Raw genomic sequence first — 24081 nt, forward strand, 5'->3', positions numbered from 1 at the left:
ATACACCCAATATACTGGACACGACAGGTACATCAAACACACTACATACATCCAATATACTGGACACGACCGATGTATCAAACACACTACACACACCCAATATACTGGACACGACAGGTACATCAAACACACTACATACACCCAATATACTGGACACGACCGACATATCAAACACACTACATACACCCAATATACTGGACACGACAGGTACATCAAACACACTACATACACCCAATATACTGGAAACGACAGGTACATCAAACACACTACATACACCCAATATACTGGACACGACAGGTACATCAAACACGCTACATACACCCAATATACTGGACACGACAGGTACATCAAACACACTAGTACATACACCCAATATACTAGACACGACAGGTACATCAAACACACTACACACACCCAATATACTGGACAGGACAGGTACATCAAACACACTACATACACCCAATATACTGGACACGACAGGTACATCAAACACACTAGTAAATACACCCAATATACTGGACACGACAGGTACATCACACACACTACATACACCCAATATACTGGACACGACAGGTACATCAAACACACTACATACACCCAATATACTAGACACGACAGGTACATCAAACATACTACATACACCCAATATACTGGACTCGCGCGATACATCAAACACACTACATACACCCAATATGCTGGACTCGCGCAGTACATCAAACACACTACATACACCCAATATACTGGACACGAGCGATACATCAAACACACTACATACACCCAATATACTGGACTCGACAGGTACATCAAACACACTACATACACCCAATATACTGGACACGAGCGGCACATCAAACACACTACATACACCCAATATACTGGACACGACAGGTACATCAAACACGCTACATACACCCAATATACTAGACACGACAGGTACATCAAACACACTACATACACCCAATTTACTAGGCACGACAGGTACATCAAACACACTACATACACCCAATATGCTGGACTCGAGCGGTACATCAAACACACTACATACACCCAATATACTGGACACGACAGGTACATCAAACACACTACATACACCCAATGTACTGGACACGACAGGTACATCAAACACACTAGTACATACACCCAATATACTGGACACGACAGGTACATCAAACACACTACATACACCCAATATACTGGACACGACAGGTACATCATGCACACTACATACACCCAATATACTGGACACGACAGGTACATCAAACACTCTACATACACCCAATATACTGGACACGACAGGTACATCAAACACACTACATACACCCAATATACTAGACACGACAGGTACATCAAACACACTACATACACCCAATATACTGGACACGACAGGTACATCAAACACACTACATACACCCAATATACTAGGCACGACAGGTACATCAAACACACTACATACACCCAATATACTGGACACGACAGGTACATCAAACACACTACATACACCCAATATACTGGACACGACAGGTACATCAAACACACTACATACACCCAATATACTGGACACGAGCGATACATCAAACACACTACATACACCCAATATAGTAGGCACGACAGGTACATCAAACACACTACATACACCCAAATATACTGGACACGACAGGTACATCAAACACGCTACATACACCCAATATACTAGACACGACAGGTACATCAAACACACTACATACACCCAATATAGTGGATACGACAGGTACATCAAACACACTACATACACCCAATATACTGGACACGACAGGTACATCAAACACACTACATACACCCAATATACTGACACGACAGGTACATCAAACACACTACATACACCCAATATACTGGACACGACAGGTACATAAAACACACTACATACACCCAATATACTGGACACGAGCGATGCATCAAACACACTACATACACCCAATATACTGGACACGACAGGTACATCAAACACACTACATACACCCAATATACTAGGCACGACAGGTACATCAAACACACTACATACACCCAATATACTGACACGACAGGTACATCAAACACACTACATACACCCAATATACTAGGCACGACAGGTACATCAAACACACTACATACACCCAATATACTGGACACGACAGGTACATCAAACACACTACATACACCCAATATACTAGACACGACAGGTACATCAAACACGCTACACACACCCAATATACTAGACACGACAGGTACATCAAACACACTACATACACCCAATATACTAGGCACGACAGGTACATCAAACACACTACATACACCCAATATACTGGACACGACAGGTACATCAAACACACTACATACACCCAATATACTGGACACGACAGGTACATCAAACACACTACATACACCCAATATACTGGACACGACAGGTACATCAAACACACTACATACACCCAATATACTGGACACGACAGGTACATCAAACACACTACATACACCCAATATACTGGACACGACAGGTACATCAAACACACTACATACACCCAATATACTGGACACGAGCGATACATCAAACACACTACATACACCCAATATACTGGACACGACAGGTACATCAAACACACTACATACACCCAATATACTGGACACGACAGGTACATCAAACACACTACATACACCCAATATACTGGACACGACAGGTACATCAAACACACTACATACACCCAATATACTAGGCACGACAGGTACATCAAACACACTACATACACCCAATATACTGGACACGACAGGTACATCAAACACACTACATACACCCAATATACTAGGCACGACAGGTACATCAAACACACTACATACACCCAATATACTGAACACGACAGGTACATCAAACACGCTACATACACCCAATATACTGGAAACGAGAGGTACATCAAACACACTACATACACCCAATATACTGGACACGAGCGATACATCAAACACACTACATACACCCAATATACTGGAAACGAAAGGTACATCAAACACACTACATACACCCAATATACTGGACACGACAGGTACATCAAACACACTACATACACCCAATATGCTGGATTCACTATACACAATAGGTGCAGTATACACAATAGGTGCATGGAAGAAACAAGCTACATCAAATATTCTAGACACAACAAGTGCATCAAACACACAGGATACACCCAATACACTACACACAATAGGTACATCAAACACACAAGATACACCCAAAATACTAGACACAACGGGTCCAATATTACCGGTAAACTAGTATATACTGAATCAATCACTGACATACTGCATTTCAGTGCATTCTCTTGACGAAATCAACATTGATCACAAAACTCATGTGATAGCATTACCTTTATCACCATGTTCGCAAAACACTTTTGCTATACTTCAGTTTAACATTGCACTCTAAGGCTCTTTATCATTATATGTATCTGCAAACTAATGCCATACAACCATACAGAATGGGGGCGGGGAGATTGAAAATATGGCGTAACAGCAACTACGATGTTGATGTCGCACACAGAGAGTCTTACCGAACTTACTAGACACCTGGCCCTGCATCAAATATACAGCAACGTATACCAGGTATGCCAAGGTGGTGAACAGTGATGCTTCCAGGACTTTTGATGATGAAAGAACGGGACGTAGTATTTCTATTACAACTGTAGGTATGCATATACTGTATTCATTCATCACTAGTGTGTTTAGTAATATATTATTCTATGTCATTTCATTTTAAATATTACTAGCATGCAATTCTCAGCTCGTCGCTATAGTGAATGTACTAACCTGGTGATCCTCCGCATCCAGGTGTTGTGTCACGTAGCTGAGACGACTTCCACCGTCTCAGCAGCGCTCCCAGGTTGTTACAAACGATTGATTTAATCATTTAACCACACTATAATACCGGCATAACATATTTACCATTCAATCGAACACTGCTGCCGTTCTGCAAGAATACGTGCTTCAGTAACTGGCTTTATGGCCATTAGAACAGAATGAGTAGTTGGCGTTAATATGGCTTCAAACTAACACTGTTGTTTTTCTTGTACATTTATCACTGTTTAAAGACGACATTCCTCATAAATCACAAGGTCCTTATTAAAACTATGGCATATCAATTCAAACTAATCATGGAAATAAAATTCTTGGAATATTAACATTGAAGTAATGCCTTACTTATTGTCCACCACAACGATAAGTCACGTGGTAATATCGTTTTATTGTTGACGATTTGTTACATGGTTTGTTGCAGAAAGTCAGTAAAGACTAAGTTATTAACGTTAATGTACAGCCACAATCATCGAGACTGGGCAACCATAGTCAACTTGGTTTGGTAATAAGTCAGCACAGTAATTGAAGCCGGCATTGTTACTGAAGTAAGAGAAACTGGGCAAAATGTCAGAGAAATTAATGTATAACCACAACCAGTGAGGTTTGGCAACTTGAGCTCACAATAAGTCAGTATAGTTCCTGGAGTTTCTGTATAACCACAGCCAGCAAAATTTGGAAATATGCCAATGGTATAATTGATGATGGTGTTACCTACAGTCGAACTAACCGACTATACAGCACAGGTCTTACAGTCGCTGTATAACCACAGCTAGCAAGATTTGGAAGTACGGCAATGTTATAATGGATCATAATATGCAGTCACAGCCAACTGGCCTAGCAATAGGTCACTATATAGGAAAGAAATGTAATTATCTTACAAACATCCCATCAACGTCCCGTTTAGAATATTGCCCTTCAGTAACCCAGAGTCGACTAACGGGATCGGGTCGTGAGACTCTCTAACTTGGTTGAATATGTCATCGGTTCCCAGTTGCGCAGATCAGTGCTCATGCTACTGATCACCGGGTTGTCTGGTCAGACTCAATGATTTATAGACCGCCATACAACTGGAATATTGCAGAGTGAAGCGTAAAACCAAATTCGGTCAGTCAGTCCCTCACTCACTCTTTGTAGCAAGTTCAAACTGAGAGTGACATGAATAATTCCTTTGTGAATTTAATTTTGTAGTAATGATTTCTTGCATTGCTTTGATGGCGTCTGTTTCTCAATAGATAGGTCACAGATTTGTTTATAAGATGACAAAAACAAAATAATTAATGGATCATTGAGAGATCATTGACACAAGAGGCGTTGGAATTGAAAAAAAACCCACTCAAAATCGTGTGTTATCCTTCATGAAAAATACAGTATATCCAGCAGGTGAATTATCGCCATGACATGTTAGATACACGTAGTGCAACCATAGCATGTGACCGCAGGGACCCTTGTGCCAACTAAATACAGTCACACTAACCTTTCTTAAGTGCGTCAGCTTGCTGTTCAGTCTACGTCTGGTTCCGCTTTGAATCGGCTCGATAATCTACACGAACGAACTTTTAAAACAGTCTCGTAGGCAGATTTGAAAACAAGCCGCTTAATGAAATGGCAAGATTCAGTATTGATCAACCTTTGGCGGTGACTGCCAATCGCTCTAAATGATTGAAGACAGTATATCAAAAGAGCAATTACACTTTTACTGAAAAAAGTGTTAAAAGGATCCTGTACGCAGTTAGTAATTAAAGTAGTGCATTAATGTATTGTGCATACATTCTTTCACATATATAAACATACATGTGTGTGTGTGTGTGTGTGTGTGTGTGTGTGTGTGTGTGTGTTTTTATGTGTCCATGTATATTTGTGTGTGCGCATGCACCTTCACCTTCTTTTAATTGATGTAGTAAAACAGCTCGATGGTTTATTTCAGACAATCAGTGGTCTCACTAATTAACTCTAAATTAATTGGGGGTAACCGATCAATGTGTTGATAGTAGATTAAGTAGGCAATCCATTGACTTCTGCGATAGACATGAATCGTCGACGAAGTAAGTGTATTCATTGTTGGAAGGCTTATCAAGCAAGCCATATCAGTTTGTAGTTTGAAATGTTGGCACGTCTCACGCTTGATGCGGAGTTGCTACGTAATAGCACACAAACAGTTACCAGCAATTGTTTAGAATGAACGCCGAGCAAACTCAGTCATATGAGATAACAACCAGTCAGAGACTCAACTTGCATCAATACTTGCTAACAAGGTACATAAGGTTGGAACAGAACACGCTGGTATATACCGTTTACAGATATGATACATTGGAATAGGTTGACATTGAGAGCATCAGAAGACTGTGATGCTCACATGGGGGAAATTGAATGTTTTCTGATCCATGGAGATACATGAAAACGGTTTGATACTTACTGTGACAGGGGTGTTGATTAATGTCTCCGTTGTTAGGATCTAGCTGTTGTTTCTGTCCATGCCATCAACATTTATATCTCGGCATTTGGGGCAGACTACAACGTACTACACAGCGGGAGTGCGATGCCGATTCGTTTAACAGCACCACCGACGTTGCACGGTTCGTGTCGCAGATGGCATCTCAAGTGAATCTGTTCTATAAAATGTTAATCACAATTCTTTCTGGTCTTCAGAGTTACTTTAAAACAGCGCCATTAGTGGGCACATTCACGACCACTGGTACATTAGACGGTCACCAAGAGGACGAATCAGGGGTAGAAGAAACAATACAATTTGAAAAAAAACCTGGATAGGTACACATGAAACAAGCATGTGTTTAGACCTCTCTTACACAGATATGTTTCGATTCAAGTCTGTGAGTGGCATTTAGGAGTGATACGCATTACGTTCAAAATTATTGATGTCAGGTTCTGTACTGTGAGCACCAAGACGTCTCAGGTTATGCCCTTACTCTTAATCTCATCCATCGTCATTCCTTCATTATTCTACATCGTGTTCTTATTTCACACAGGTTGACATCCATTATTTACCATTATGCTTCTAAGAGTTATAGTTAATAATGCATACAATGCATTATAATAATGCCTCCAAGGGAGGCAACTGGGAATGGTGTGACCACAGATTGCTGGCCAACCCGTGCACCCGATATCGGGAGATGTGTTAACTTCAGTGACCTGGTTCTGCTTGTTGGATAATGATGATGAATGATGACAATTGTCATGGATATACAACTTCCTTTATTTGAAGGTGACGTTTCAGTTTAGATTCTAATGGCGTTGTCGAGCAGGTCAGTGACAACAGAGCAGTGGATATTCATTCCAACTGCTTCAAAGGACACACCTGAGTCATGCATTCCAATAGCTCGCCATCCCTGGTCTATCTTCTCTATATGACAATAGCAGAAAAAACGTGTAGCCCATTCTGATTAAATACCGACATGTGGTACGTGCACAAACTGCGCATGTGAAAATTCTTGGGTTGTTTTCTGGACATGCAGGTGTATTTAAGAGACATTTCCACCAAGTGCATTTGCAGCAATTGCTTAACTGAACATTTGTATCATACATATCATCCGACACAAGCTAAACATGAACATAGTTCTGTTAGCGATCAACATATTTAGGAGTGCTTAACCTTTCCAGCTGTATATGCATGTGCAGGGAAGGTTTACACGTGTCATTCTGTTAGCAGGACAATCGACCCAGAACACAAAGTAGTGGTAAATCATATATCTTCAAGCGTTAACCCCTCAAGTGAGTGGACTATCGCTTCGACAATAAATGTTCAAAGTCTTATACAATTTGTGAGAAAACATTTATCAAATAATATACATCACTCGGGTTTTAATTAAGTCTAAGATTTACCTATCAAATGGTTCGTCAGGCAAGAAAAGACATCTTACAACGAGTGGACAAATCTTAAAATAGATGTCTTTTTATGTATTTTTTCTAGCCAGGGGCCATGACAATGTACCTCGTGTGGGTCCCGATACCGCTGTAATTGGCATCATCCCTAGGAACAGGTGACAATCAATGTTGCCAGTATGTCAACTTAATGCATAAGTCAAGTATCTGAGAATTGATCAGCGCCATCAGTTCGTGGTGGATTTGTTTATTTGGCATTTAAAAGCGTGAGGAGCATTCTACCCCAAACGCGGAATTTCAATTAGATCTGACGTTGACAAACGATGACTGCAAACTATCCATCATGATTATCTAACTGCATCTGAGTATGTTTCTGTTTGACCATGTCATAGACAAATATTTATTTGATTTTGAAGAATTTTTATTTGAATAAACTAGACAATAGCAACTCGGGTAAGATGTCACAGACTGGCATATGGAGCCCTGGTACTGGTTCAGGAAGCTGAGACCCATGAAGATCCGGGGTAGGATAGGTCTTCAGCAACCCATGCTTATCGTAAGAGGCGACTAACGGGATCGGGTGATTGACTCGCTGACTTGGCTGACACATGGCATCTGTGCCCAGTTGCGCAGATCTATGCTCTTGCTGTTGATCACTGGATTGTCAGGTCCAGACACGACTATTTACATACGACCGCCATATAGCTGGAATATTGCTGAGTGCGGCGTAAAACTAAACTCGCCCACATCAGGAAGATGAAATAGCAGTTACAAACAAGCTTACATATGAATGCCTCTACAGTAACTGTAGAACTCTACAGTTCACACAATACCAACACAAGAAGAATAACAACACAAAGAACACAGAGCACCTGCTGTGATGGACATTATAGTGCTTACCCACCCGACACTGTATCCAGTACAAACTATTGGTACTGATTTTCAAAGCCTTGCACAAGACGGCACCAGTTCACCTCTCAGGCCTTGTGCAAGAATATAATTAAGGTCATCACAATAACACTTGCGTCAGACTGTAGTCAGATGGACCAAGACATTTGGTGAAAGGTCTTTTCAGTTTGCTTTGGGAACACATTATTTCTTTGATCAGTAAAGACATTCAGTACTTTCAAATGCAGATTAAAAACTATTTTTGGCATATGGAGTTCAACACACAGGGGCTTGCAACGCTAAAACTGCCATCAGGATATGTACTGCCATTAACGTGGTCTTAGCACTTTATGAAAGGAAAGGGATGTAACGAGGTCACCACATTGCCATTGACGACCTTGGCCTTGACCTGTCCTGCAAGCCGCTGTGCATCCTTCAGCAGGCATGTAATGTTGATATGGAGCAACCCTTTGACGTTCAATGTGTGATTTTGTAACTAAACTAACTTTATTTTCACTTTAACTACCGAGTTGTGGCATTAGAGGCACGTGTTTGCTTCCTTATTATGAACAATTTATATATGTTGTTACATACAGGTATGATACACTAAATGATGATTAATACATATCGGTTGGTTGCGAAAATAAACTCACTTTTCACTCATTTAACCAGTAGATTGAACAATGTTACACTCATGTACATTGTGTTATTTTTTTTCTCAATTTAGGACGTTGCTTAAAATGATACTTTCTTGTTTTTGAAAGTTTATTAGTTTATTGAATTGGCTGGTTCATTTTGTGCATTTCCATGCTTCTGCAGTAATAGTTGTTGATATTTCTATTTTCCTTTCTTCGACTTAGGTAGGGTAAGTAAACAGAAAGTGAAATTCATCTCCAATATCGTTTGAGTTACAGCATAATCTGTCGTTGGGAGATGTCTTAAACAGTGGAAGGCAATGGTTTGAGGTTCCGAAACTGAGCAGCGCCCTCCGATAATGATAGAGTAATAAATTCAGATGGGTTTCGTATTTCAATTCAGAGTTCTCAAAATGCCACTCATAACTTTTTTGAAACTTTTTCTGTGTTTTATATATCCAGATTAATATCTTTCAGTATGTTTTCAAAAAGTGCCTTTAAGACTACTTTTATTGTACATGTTGTACCCGTGTAGCCCAAAGTTACCTCTCTTCACTTTTGTCAAAAGAATCCTTAAATGAGGCAAACCAATCACAGCCAGATGTTACCAGATGTTAACAAATGTTACCATTAGAGAGCACTTTGTAAATACGGTGAGGAAATTTAGAGGCCTTTCCCGCTTTAAAAACTGATGACACAAAAGAGTAACATTCGTGATTTAATTTCAATTTGCAGTGGAGATGTCCCCAGTTCTCCATAAACCACGAATGAAAGGGTGTTTTTTTCTCACTGAAGTGGTTACAGTCTCGTTACAGGCTCTCGGAAAGTTATATTAGGCAGTGAATTTGTTATACAGCTAAAACCTTGTCTATATTCGAAATGCTATGTTAGTACAATGCGCCATCTCCTAAACATGGCCACCCAGTTCCGTGACGGCGGCTCCACAGTCGAACTGGAACCTCGTGATCAAAGATTACTGGTGATGGCCATCGCTAGATTAGATACTTCTCGGAAAGAACATTTGCAGTTTTTGTAAGAGTGAGTCATATTCATTATTGACGTATTTCTGCTTTTCAGTTTACGTGCATGTGCACGCATGCAGCTGTCTTTGCTAAGGAGTCTTCGCGAGACTAGTCTAGGTAATCCGAAAGAGCCTTCTTTCCTCCATCAGTGCGTATTGCGATCCCCCGAAAGCATTCATTTCACACACTTCGTGTTTTGGGGAGAAAATCACCTTAGACGCCTGCATTCAGGTTTGCACAGAAAATTAAAAGGATCGAATCAGTAAAACGTTCAACTTTAACATTTCACATACTATATGTACATCGTCACATACCGTTTGTATATAGACCCATATTTGTGAACGAGAGACGATAATTGTATCTCTGCTGCCTCGGAATAAAAGAACAATGTTTAGCTACTTATGTACGTGTAGTATGTCAAAATAGACACTGACAAACTGCACATTTTTAAAAACTGTAATACCATCCTGAGAGACGCTGTGACACACGTTCCTTACAGCAACACGTGAACAGCGAGAAAAGCGTGACTTCTGTGCACTGGAGATGGATTGGATGATCCGCCATCTCAGGATATTCCGAAAATGGGTCACAGTTAATTACATATGCAACAAAGTAAACTACAGTTCGGGATTAAGATATTCATATTAATCTTTACTAGTTCAAAATAATGGATTAGAAGACAGACCCCTCTTCCCCTGATATGTTTTAGTCTCATCGCAAAATGTTACATATTTGCACTGATTCACTTTATTGATTCTGTAGCATGAGATCTCCGACTGCAGATGTGGAAATCTGGCATTTTTGGTATATTTAATTGGTATGATATTTTTTCTTTGAATTCCCAGTGATGAACAGCAACAAAGTGAAGTGAAATTGTTATGGCTAATGAATTACAAAGGTTGCAAAATACCCTTTTGAAATTCATTCCTAAATTAGTCATGCTTCGGTCGAATACACACTGGGGCTTTGGAATGTTCTTTCATCTAATCCACGCAACAATATCATCATCGACGGCGACATTTCGTGGACGATCACCTCGGTATGGGTAGTGTGTGCTACACTGGGTAACGTTAGAAAACACATATGAATTATATATTAATGCCAATTGGGAAAATATGTATCGAGTCGATGATAAACTGGAGTATATCGGATCTGTAGATTACGTGCTTGTCAGACATTCTTACCCTACAATTATTCGTTTCAAAACATTGAATTCAGTTATGGTTTGATGCCTACTGAAACCTCTCACTTGAAAATGTATCCTAAATGAAGGAACATTAATGCTCCCGTGTGTGTTCCGCGTTAGAACTGATCCTCAGCAAATAACGCTGGTGGTAACAGGCGACCTCGTGGACGTGGTGGTCAGAATCAGTGCGGTTATATTACTGGAATATTGCCACATTGACCAATAATCAGATAAACAAACAAACAAAGCATGAATAATGATTTCACTTTTGTCAAAGGTAGTTGATAAAGAATTAAAGTAAATTGGTTTTGTTTTTACCAGGAAGTAGGAGCAGGGGGTGTTCGGGCTATTCACCAGGTACTATTTTATGTCCCTCGATTAGCCTATTTTGAATGCATTTTTACAACATTTCACACTGTTGATAAATAGAGATGACAAGTCTTTATGGATGATAAACTTGTTTATTTTGACAAAGGTGAAGTGTCGGTGTGGATTCTTATACACTTTTCAAGCATATCAACGGTATGAGAATCTGTACCATTGTCAAAATAAAGACGCTGAAATCCACAAGATCGTATTATCTCTAGAATTCCACTCAGGCAAATCACTGTTGATAAATGTCATTAATCCATGTTTGGGTATGATTAAAAACATGTCATGTAAATGCCTAATCCTTTTGAATGTGTATTCCAATAATACGCCTGTAGTTCTTCACAGCACAGTTAACATCTTCACCGTAAACGGTATCTGGATAGGTGACATGAAGATTGTGACGTGGCTGTTGGGTTCAGACCTGTCCAAACAGCTTGCAGATATCACACGCTGCATAACCATACTTCTTTCCAAGAGTAAACAGCTTACTTAGTTACACAACAAATAAACCATCGTGTCTGTTTCTTTTCACCATTGTCATAAGGTTTCTAATATTTGAACATCTGTTAAATGTACGTGTTTAAACATGATGAAATATTCAGCTCTTCATGTTCAATAGAAGAAAGCCTATACACATATTGAAATACGACCTACATAGATAGGTTCATTGAAGAAAAAATACAATTGCTTGATGAGCCATCCTATCTGGAACGTTTTTACCCACTTTCATTTTTTCTGCATCTGTAATCGTTCTGAAAGGAAATTATTATAAGCAGTCTATCGAAAACATTGAAGGATATGAACAGGTGCTAAATGTATATTGTCAGATGTCACTCAAAATGTGCAATTGACATACGCACGTATTCCTTTCGTACGAAACAAAGATAACAGTGACCCCAGTCTGAGTTGGTCATGTGTCGGATAGTATTGCGATCGTAATTGAGATATTGTCATTTACACCTGTACCGAAAACAGAAGCGTGCGATATTATGCAGAGCAACAGTGTTCGATGCAGCTTGTATTGGGTGTTTATACTGGATTTTATTATCAAGTTATCTATTATCTAGTCAAGTACAAATAGCAAAAATCTACACATAATTGTATAACACCGCTCAGGAATACATAATTTCGCTTCAATTCGTTTCGATTCAATAACGGTATGGTTACCCTACTTCATCATATTGCCTATCCGTACTTAATGTGAGTGATAGCATCTTCACAAATACAGTAGGGAAGATAGAAATTGGGACATATACTACAAAAAATAACATTTACGTCTTGAGTAAGGAAATGAGTATTTTTAATCACTCCTATATATGAATATGTACGTTACGACAATGTGTAGCTTGTCGACGACTAAGAATATTTCACTCTATTTGGGGAAACAACAATATTACAATGTCTCTCAATAACTGACTGAGGAAGGAATTCAACCACAACAATCTTCTTACTATCAATCACACCTTACATTCTTTTACAAATCTTAGAAAACCATAATTGAATCACAAGCCCATGTGAGTGATTTTAGTTTTATCCCGCACTCTGCAATATTCCCGCTATATTGTGGCAGTCTGTAAATATCGAGTCTCGAATACTCGTACCCTGGTGTGTGTTGTTTATTCCCTGTAATGGCGAGGTCCTGATTCCTAATCTGCATCTCAGGATGCCAAGACAAGGTCAAGGCTGACACAACAGGCAGGTGATTACACAATTGAACCGCCATACGTGTACTTTGACGACCAAGGTATCTTTTGTAACTACTCGTCTCTTTCCGTGACCTACAAGAAGACTCGTATACCTCTCGTACGCCATTATTGCCAAGAATCGTGGTACACCAATCAAATCACGCGTAGTAAAACGCATTTCAAAACATGAAACTGGCGGAACCGTTGAACTTTGAAACTTCGCTACACTATACAAAGCACAATTTAAACATAAACTCTGAGCTAAAAGATGAGCTAAAAACTTTCAACTCTGAAACATATTTGCAAAGGGAATGACCGTATTGTTATTTAGCCCACGGGATGTAGATATTCTAAGAGCCATGTTTGGAAATTCAAAGTTAGCTTTCGTTGATAATAGTACTAGACTATTTTCATCTTCATGCCCGTTTGCGCTTAGACAGGACCCAGTCGTCAACATGGCCACGAGAGGAGTACGAGACGCCATCCGGCTTGGCGGAATGACACGAGTAGTTACGAATGCCGAGGTAGATTTACGAGCTTACTTGAATTTTCATGAATGATTCAATGTAACGTGTTTATTGATTTTATGTGTGCATTCAGTACTAGTGCACTGAGTAATGCAATGTTCAGATTCTATATTATTTATAACATCATGCTTCGTTAAAACATCCTGTTTGTGGTGATCATGGGCATGGTTTGGGCCGTGTTCCGAATGATAAAGATTGGGGGTGGTCCTGTAATGAAATGTGATTCCAGATAAATGGTGAGTTACGATGTTTTTACGAGGGACCCAAGCGTTATCATACATTTTCACAAATTAAACAATGGTGATCACTAAAGTGTCAAAATCAAGTCTGACGTACTTGGGGCAATACCGAGCCTACACGGATAATTGATCGGAAGTTTGGGGATATTACCTACGAAACCGTTCTTTTTCTGACAGCCATTATATCCAGACTGCCTTTTCGTATGAATATCGACTATGATGCTCATATATCATGATCCTCTACTTCAGTGGGCAGTCTGTAAATGGTGGCCACACTACGGTGGGACGTGATACTTGTTTAATTAGGCCTACGGAAGAAAAATTCATGAATCTTTGAACAAAGATGTCATAGAAGTGAGTTTCGGAGAGGTTCCCCATGCATTCTTCCTTCCTGTGTGCCGATGAAAAAGACATGTTAATTAAATCTACAGGAGTCGGATTCCTAAACTGGATTAGGAGGCCAAATCAGATTCCATACGAAGCGCTCCTTAAATGTCCAACAAATGTAATACTGAGTCTCATAAAGAGGGGCGATGGTGGTTCACATCTGCCACCGACCTTTGCAACTAAAGCTGTAGGGTGTGGGTGAGTTAAAGCACGCACCTGTTGTGTGCCTGACATGATACATCTAGTACTTCTTGTACACCTATAGAAGTACTGGCTACGGTACCCCATGTTTGTAAGAAAACGACTCTGTGTCACGACCATCTGGTCTTATTTGGAACTCTGCCTTTGGCTGACTCTGGAGGAGCGGTCCATGTAAATATCAGTCCCATCTTCAGACACTTGTGAAGAGAGAGAGAGAGAGAGAGAGAGAGAGAGAGAGAGAGAGAGAAAGAGAGAGAGAGAGAGAGAGAGAGAGAGAGTTTTCAAGTTTTCGAAGAGGGGTAGGGGTGGATATCGCACCCCATTGAACCTCCCATGGTCTTATTTCTAAGACGTGTTTTAAGACTGGGCCAGGTTTTGCTGTTGGTGTATAAGTCTCTACATCATTCCCGACTTCCAGTAATTGACTAGTTTAGGAGACAATTAGGAACGTGATATGTGGGTATTATTGACAGCGGGATTCTAGTCGATCCGTCACAGCAATTACAGTACGCCTTGATATTGACAAAGTAATGATTACACTTATCAATCTCCAGCACATTTGTCAATGATTGTTTGCGTCACTAACTGTATCCACTAAGGCGTCGACACATATCGCCAATAGATATACATTGTATACCCATATCATCACCAGACCTTATTGCCAGAAGCACATGCTTATTTCAAACACACAGCTGACTTGACCAGGGCCTAATGTATGACAGAATAGTCTACTACAAACTCAAGTGTGCAGTTAAGCGACCATTAAAATCAAAATATATTGATTGTTGCTGAGGAGATTTATAATTAGCATGATAACAACGACCTTGGCAAGGACGGTGTGGTTGCAGAAAGAGAACCCAGCATCTCTTGTCATATCATTAATATATGATATCTTAAGGATAGGAAAGCATACACACCTGAAAATATGATATACTAGACAAGTTAAAACATGAAATAATAGTGTTTACTTGCTTTACAACCAAACATACGCAAGCTTACATACCTGTACAACCCAACATGCAGGGCTTACATGTCCTATCTGACTACAACCCAACATACGGGCGCTTACATGTTATACTTGTTGTACAACCCAACATACGGACGCTTACATGTTATACTTGTTGTACAACCCAACATACGGGCGCTTACATGTTATACTTGTTGTACAACCCAACATACGGACGCTTACATGTTATACTTGTTGTACAACCCAACATACGGACCCTTACATGTTATACTTGTTGTACAACCCAACATACGGACGCTTACATGTTATACTTGTTGTATAACCCAACATACGGACCCTTACATGTTATACTGTTTTACAACCCAACATACGGACCCTTACATGTTATACTTGTTGTACAACCCAACATACGGACCCTTACATGTTATACTTGTTGTACAACCCAACATACGGACGCTTACATGTTATACTGTTTTACAACCCAACATACGGAGGCTTACATGTTATACTTGTTGTACAACCCAACATACGGACGCTTACATGTTATACTTGTTGTACAACCCAACATACGGACGCTTACATGTTATACTGTTTTACAACCCAACATACGGTGGCTTACATGTTAACAGGCGAAAACACGCCTCCAAGGTTTTGGTAGACAGTGTAAAACCGGAGGAATTTCCCGACCCCGATAGTTTTATATTGTCTACCCAACCGAGGAGAAGTGTTTTCTCTGGCATATATACTGTCAATGATGGGTAATTACAATGCAGGTGATCATTTAATGACGCTACATAACAATAACTGAAGCGCGCGTAAAATCAGTTTTAAAATCAATCAATAAGCGCGTTAATGACAGAAACCATAACTAAATTTAGATAATTACACCACGTTACCTTTGTCGGTCCGGTGGCCGTGTGGCAGAGCGTCTGCTAGGAATCTGGGACCTGCGGTTCTAATCCTGTTTAGCAGAACGTAGGTATTTCGAAGTTTCATGTAACATCTGAATGTTGAAGTTCATATAAGGTTAGGAAAAGCAAAACCTGGGAAGAAGTCTTTCTAGCGAAAAGTAAAACCCGTCCCTCCAAAACCAAAAAAAAATCCTATGCAGTTATTCTGTTAAAACAAGAGACAACCTAATATAAAGTGAGAAGCATACTTCAGGTTTATATACCTGTTATACAGCCCAATATATACATCTTATACCTGTTGTATAACCAAATATACGGAGGCTTACATGTTATACCTGTTATACAACCCAACATACGGAGGCTTACGTGTTAACATACAAAATATTTACGTTTCGTTCTTCTGAAGGTGTTCATTGTTACTTGCAATGGTAGCAAACAGAATTTAACGTGTTCATCCCCATAAGTCACTTTAGGTCACCATAGTAGAACACTTCATAGTTAAATGCTAATTCTTCCTATATCAAAATAAATGAAGGTTGCGATATGCAGGTGCCGTTCATGATGACGTGAACGACAGATCCTGTTTCCCCTTTCCGGCTAGGGTAACTGCAAAGTACTGGTAGACTCAGACAAACACCACATGCTTGCTGACGGTTAATCTGTGTTTTGTTAGGGCGGTTGATGAACATATAGCTAGTGCGGGTTTTTAAGTTTGCCCTGCGAGTCATTTAAGCAGGGGTGACACATAATATATGCAGATTTCTAGTGAGACAACTCCAGGGCAGTGAGCTGTGGTGTTTCAACATGTCCAGAGGCAAGTTAAGTGTACTTTCCTTGTTTATCACATTAACTCCATCATAAAATATATTATTTTATTTAATTAACACTTGAAACGTGACTGCGGCGATTAAATAATTTTGTCTGTTTGCGTGATCTTACCGTCTGAAAGGAACAAGTAATTATTGAATGAAAATCAAGCACGACAGACAACAATGACTCCATCGACTGTATCCAGTAAATGAGTTTGGGAGCACAGGATCGAGCACAGCTCGGGTTCTCGCGACAGAAAAGTATATTAATCATAGAATGGCGTTACTAGTGATATATACTTTAAACTTTCACATTTCTAGGCTGCAGGAACACGATGGCACCATCTAGCCACAGTAGGGGTTGGTTTGGGCTGTATGCTGATGGAAGGAAGGATATGTTGTCTGTTTGTTGGAGGGATTGGAGGTTATAGGGTGCGGCTACAGTCGTTGGGTAGAGTAGAAATTCACTCTTCTCTAATAAGACAGAATATCCATATTTCATGTTATCTTTAACCGTTCTTCCTCATTTTCTCATCACCGTGTTCACAGTTCCCTAAATCTGGAATCTCCTGATATCTCCATATGCTCCTACACCCTTCGATCTTTACACCCCCTGTTGTATATCTTCTCCTACTGTCTATACCGGCCTGTTGTGTTCATCCAGTGTTGTGTACTCTCAATGTTGAAAACATTCCCACAGTTATATTCTCTTATGTCTATATTACCATATTACCTACACCCCATGTTGCCTACATTTCCTGTTTTCTACATATCATCCCTTGATTCGGGACAGTATCGGAGTTGCTTTCCGATCATAAATATCCTTATATGATCTTTTTCTATGGTGGAATATGTGTAATACACATATTACGGATACAAGATTAATAATAGACGCAAGTAGAAGAAAGCAAGAGTAAAGTCTTACTGGTGGTAAGATGGTGATCTGTAAATAATCGAGTCTGGACCAGTCGGTCTAGTGATCGACAGCAAGTGACATGAGTGTGTCACGCTAGTCCGCGAGCCTGACCACCCGACCCCATTAGTTGTCGTAAAGACGAGCATAGGTTACTGAAGACGAATTGCATGCCGGATCTTCACAGGTGATCTTTATGTCCAAGTAGGTATACATCTGTTGGTGGTCGTGTCACTGGAGAGCACAGCACGTGATCATTCAACAATGCACTTTCGTGAAACCGCTAGTGTATGTGATATATGCAAACCATTTTGTCAATCCCGTGCCCTGCTGTGTATATCGACATTGACTCACATTGCTTTCAGTCACCGCGCGAACCCCCATGCACGTTGTGAACGTCACGAAATAGCATCAAGTCAAATAAAGTCCTAAATAAGCAATATCAGTGAAGGAAACAGTAAATTCGAAAACGAGTATATCTTTAAAGGTCGCGTGAAGTTAATGTTGACGTTAAAGCTGTAAACTGCTTCTTGTATTAAGATTTATTATATGTCTTTAACATGACAGATCTGTATTACACAAGATATCCTTGTATCCCGCAGCGGCCGTAACGAGAAACCTTCATTACTATCGCCACAATATGTCGCGTTTGACTACTAATTCCCTGTTATTATCGTTTTTATTTTATTTTTGTGTAATTACACATGGTATCGAGGCTACTACCGCATACAGTAGAGTTTGTCTTGAACAACGTCGTAAATGTATTTTCTGAAATGTCAATAATCTCCGGAAAGAGAAGTACGTGTGTTCTGTGTCTCCTGTGTTACACCACAGGTGGAGTAGACATTGCTCTTCTCCAGGTGTATATCACGTAGTGATGGTTACACGTCAGGACATGTGGACAAGATGTCAATGATACTAGCGGGGCAACACATGTAAGTATATCACAGGTGTCAACCTTACTCTGCAACTTGTTGTTTATCTGGCTTTAATTAACTTACCCTTAACGTGGTTTACATTTAGTGTTGACGTGTTCCAAACTCTAGTGTTAACGTGGTTTACACTCGGAATTGACGTCAATTAGACTAACTGTTGACATGGTTAAAAGTCAGAGTTAACGTGGCTTTAACCCAAGTTTTAATGTGCCACTTTAACATCTTTAAAAATGGCTTCGTAATATACTTATTGATTATTTTATGTAGTCCAAGTAACTTGTAGCGTCCAACTTATCAACGTACAGGGGCAAGATAGCTCAGCTGGTAACACACCTTCAAGCAGATCCGTAAAACCAGTTATTTACGGGTGCGTTTAACATTGTATCTGTGTAGTTTACAGGTCATGCTATGTACCATTGTGTATCCCTAGTGATAGTGCTGGATTGTTACCAGTAACGGACAGGTTTATGAAGACCTCATTAAACAATGATGTCTAATCTTTAATGTGCCAGTACTTGGTGGAACTCGCTAGAAACATTAAATAACAATACCAAATAATTAATCTGTTTCTGATGGGTTCAAATCGTTTGAAACATTAAACATTAACTTTCCAGTACTTGGTTGAACTCGGCTGAAACATTGGTGGTATATGATTTCACATTCACGTGAAAAATCGTTATCGTGTAATATATATCTACGCGAAACATGAATAGCGTGTAATCTAGATCTACGTGAAACATCGATAGCATGTAATATAGATCTACGTCAAACATCGATAGCGTGTAATATAGATCTACGCGAAGCATCGATAGCCTGTAATCTAGATCTACGTGAAACATCGATAGCGTGTAATATAGATCTACGTCAAACATCGATAGCGTGTAATATAGATCTACGCGAAGCATCGGTAGCGTGTAATCTAGATCTACGTGAAACATCGATAGTGTGTAATATAGATATCTACGTGAAACATCGATAGCGTGTAATATAGATCTACGTCAAACATCGATAGCGTGTAATATAGATCTACGCGAAGCATCGATAGCCTGTAATCTAGATCTACGTGAAACATCGATAGCGTGTAATACAGATCTACGTCAAACATCGGTAGCGTGTAATCTAGATCTACGCGAAGCATCGGTAGCCTGTAATCTAGATCTACGTGAAACATCGATAGCGTGTAATATAGATCTACGCGAAGCATCGATAGCGTGTAATATAGATCTACGTTGGGTGAAATGGGGTACGTGGCTAAAATATTTCGCTCATTTCACGACCTTCATGCATGTGTATGTGTGACTGCTTATAATAACAGGTTTTATAGTGCTAGCTGACTGGGATACCATGTCGCAGTTGAGCATGAATACTTCACTTAGACACATTATACTCCGAGTCGAGCGCCAGACAGGGATAGGAACCATGTTTTAACTTCTTTTTGGTATGACTCGGGCTGGGCATCCAACCCACGATGGATCCGCTCTCCGGGTGGATGCTGAAACCACTGTCCCATGGAGACGGCCATATCTAAGTGAGACACCGATAGCATCTTATAAATATCTTCATGAAGCATCGATAGTAAGTAACTCACAGCTATATGGAGAGTACCGAATACCCCACAATCTAGAGTCAGTGCGGGTAACAGGGTACATCATAGTACTGAATGACCCAGCATCTACAGGCAGAGTTGTTACCAGGCCACAACACAGCACTAAATAGCCAAATGTCTAGAGTGAGTGAGTGAGTTCAGTCTTACGCCGCACTCAGCAATATTCCAGCTATATGGCGCCGGTCTGTAAATAATCGAGTCTGGACCAGACAATCCTGTGCTCAACTACATGAGCATCGATCTGAGAACCGATGCCATGGGTCAACCAAGTCAGCGAGCCTGACCACCCGATCCCGTTAGTCTCCTCTTATGACAAGCATAGTCACCTTTTATAGCAAGCATGGGTTGCTGAAGGCCTAGTCTCCCCCGGGACCTTCACGGGTCACACCGTTTAGATTCAGGGTGGTTACCAGGTCACAACACAGCATCGAATTACCCAGCATCTAGAGTCAGCGTGATTGCCATATTATTTCACAGTGCTGAACAGTCCAGCTTCGAGAATTAGTGTGGTTACCAGGCTACAGCACAGCACTGAAACATCCACCATCTAGAGTCATTGTGGTTACCAAACTACAACAGAGCACTGAATAACCCAGCGCCCATGGAAGTCCTTGATATCTGTAATATGCATACAACGATTTAACTCTTTTGAGATGTATTTATTTTTATCACTTGAGCTGTATAATTCGTTGCTATTTTTTCTCTACTTAATTTTCTTTATTGTGTAGCATGGTGAGGACCAGCGACCTACGTGACTTATCTTGAAAAGCCATGGTGCGAGAGCGACTTGAAATACAAGGAAGTAGCTTCGCATTTTTCTCTCAAAGGTTTCAAAAAGATTGTTTTGTTAAATAAACTCAAGGACTCTAATTACTGTTTATATTGGCAAATGCATGAAAATGCCATGTTCATATGGTTCTGGGAGTTTCGTTTGTACTTATTCATAAGTAGAAAATAACAACCCCGATAACGAACGCTGAGACGCCCATTTGCCTTATCATTTGCTTTGCTGCTGTTATAAGTCACCAATTAGCCTCATTTTTCTTCTGCGGAGTCCATAAACCATGAGAAAGCATTGCAAATTTGGCCGAAGGGAGACAACTCGATTTTTCACCCTGTTATTTAACGAAGTGTACATACAATATCCCACGTTGTCCAACAAAAGACAAATGTCCACGTGACGAGATTGATCGTGAGAACAATGAAGTACCTGTGCCAAACTGGAGTTTCCTGTTATCAAACAATAGGATTTAACATCTTCCATTCCCACTTGATGAAGGTTGGCATTATTCTTATCCTGACTGAGCTGAGTATGTCTCTGTTATAATGGCATCCTAGTACGTTCGCTTCACTGTAATCTGGTGACAATGTTCTAACGTTTAAGATAATGATTTCGAGTGCATGTTGAACAAACGAAGAGCGGCAAGTACTTGCTATGGCTGCACGTAAGTACTGATGGAAATAGAAAAAAAGTTCCCACTTATTTCTATAATGTATGTAGTTAATATGTGAAAGTGGGATAAATCAGTTAATGTAAGTCCGGCCTAAGTTCTGCTTTAGTTATAGGGAGATGGGGAACGTGAAAAAGTACTTTACTGAGGAGAGATTGATGCAGAAACGAAATATGCAAATTATTTGGAACAGAACATGGCTTTACTATGCGATGATATTGTATAATAAAGGACACTTTTATGTGCCCATTTTAAAATTAAATCTAGCTTCATTATAAACCAAAGCTGACGTAAAAAGTAATAACTTTAATACTGAAACTATTAAGGGTGCAGCTTCTATGGAGTCTTACTATCACTATAAAAAGAAATAGTTAGGAGGGGTTGTCTCACAACGATGGTTAGGCTCTGACTGTGGAACACAGGTATAAGCTATGGTCTGTTTACCCCCTTGATATACAAACCAATAATAACGATTTGAATCCATAATCGTGTATTAAACAACTTTTATCCTTCGTTTTCACTGCAAAACTGACTCTCAGATAAAGTAATCCGTTAGGGGAATTACACTGGGGAAATAGGCGACATGTCATAAGAATTTACAAATAATATCCAGTCCTCTCGATCTTCGTCTGTCATACCATCTATATATTTTGAAACATTTATTACGATGGCTCATTTAATCTTTTCTATGTTTTCTATGGGTATCGTACTCTGTTATATATCTCAACTTGAAGTTTATGTAAGAAAGACAAGTAAAAAGTTAGATGAGACATATTCGACACACATAGAAAGCACACACCATATCTTTGCGGTTTCCTCTTGTGTCTACAGACAGCACGTGCATTTCATGCTAGGTTAGTCGACGGTTTGTCTTCATAGGTGACGCCGTTATTGAGCGAATTTAGTTTTACGCCACACTCAGCAATATTCCAGCTATATGGCAGCGGTCTGTAAATAATAGGGTCTGGACCAGACAATCCTGTGCTCAACTACATGAGCATCGATCTGCGCAATTGGGAGCCGATACCATGGGTCAACCAAGTCAGCGAGTCTGACCACCCGATCCCGTTAGTCTCCTCTTATGACAAGCATAGTCACCTTTTATAGCAAGCATAGGTTGCTGAAGGCCTATTCTACCCCGGGACCTTCGCGGGTCAGTGCCCTAATTGCTGTCAACACTTTTGATCTATTGTTTTCAGTAGGTATTCGTAATTTTTCTGGATATCCTATTACGCATCCCACTGAACGCCGAGTTAGGCAGATGTGAGTTATTTCCAAATATCCTCTTTGCAATTCTGTAAATTTTAGGGATACAGAGTAACAGTCTAAAACACTTTGTATTTTCCCCTATTTCCGACAGTTCTGTAGTAGCTGGAACACACACTGTCTACCAAAGCATGACCCTTCACAAAACAATATACAAACAGCAGCCAAACCTCACCTTTGTCAGGTGATTATCATTGTTGCCTTTTGTTGATGTATGGACCGTTCGGCACGCTCGCCACTTCACCTGTGTCATTTGCTGGTGTATTTAAACAAAATTCCCTGACTGGGAATAACAGCGTCACTGGGATCTCTATATATTGTCCTTTCGTTGTGTAGACAAGGTCGATCGGATGCTAGCACAGCTGTTAGGGCGCTCACTCGTATCGCTC

The 24081-nt window shown here is 40.0% G+C and overlaps 1 protein-coding gene across 2 annotated transcripts in view; it reads right to left on the reverse strand.

Moving 5' to 3' along the window:
* Positions 1-24040, reverse strand: part of LOC137266437 (uncharacterized) — a 65759-nt gene extending 41719 nt beyond the window's left edge. The window contains exon 1 of one of the 2 annotated variants that reach the window (XM_067801936.1): positions 23868-24040. The gene's annotated coding sequence lies outside the window, so the exon portion shown is untranslated. The remainder of the gene's footprint in view (positions 1-23867) is intronic. The other variant, XM_067801935.1, reaches the window with a different exon arrangement.
* Between the last annotated feature and the right edge of the window lie 41 nt (positions 24041-24081).

This window comes from Haliotis asinina, chromosome 15 (genome assembly GCF_037392515.1).
Source record: "Haliotis asinina isolate JCU_RB_2024 chromosome 15, JCU_Hal_asi_v2, whole genome shotgun sequence".
NCBI lineage: Eukaryota > Metazoa > Mollusca > Gastropoda > Lepetellida > Haliotidae > Haliotis > Haliotis asinina.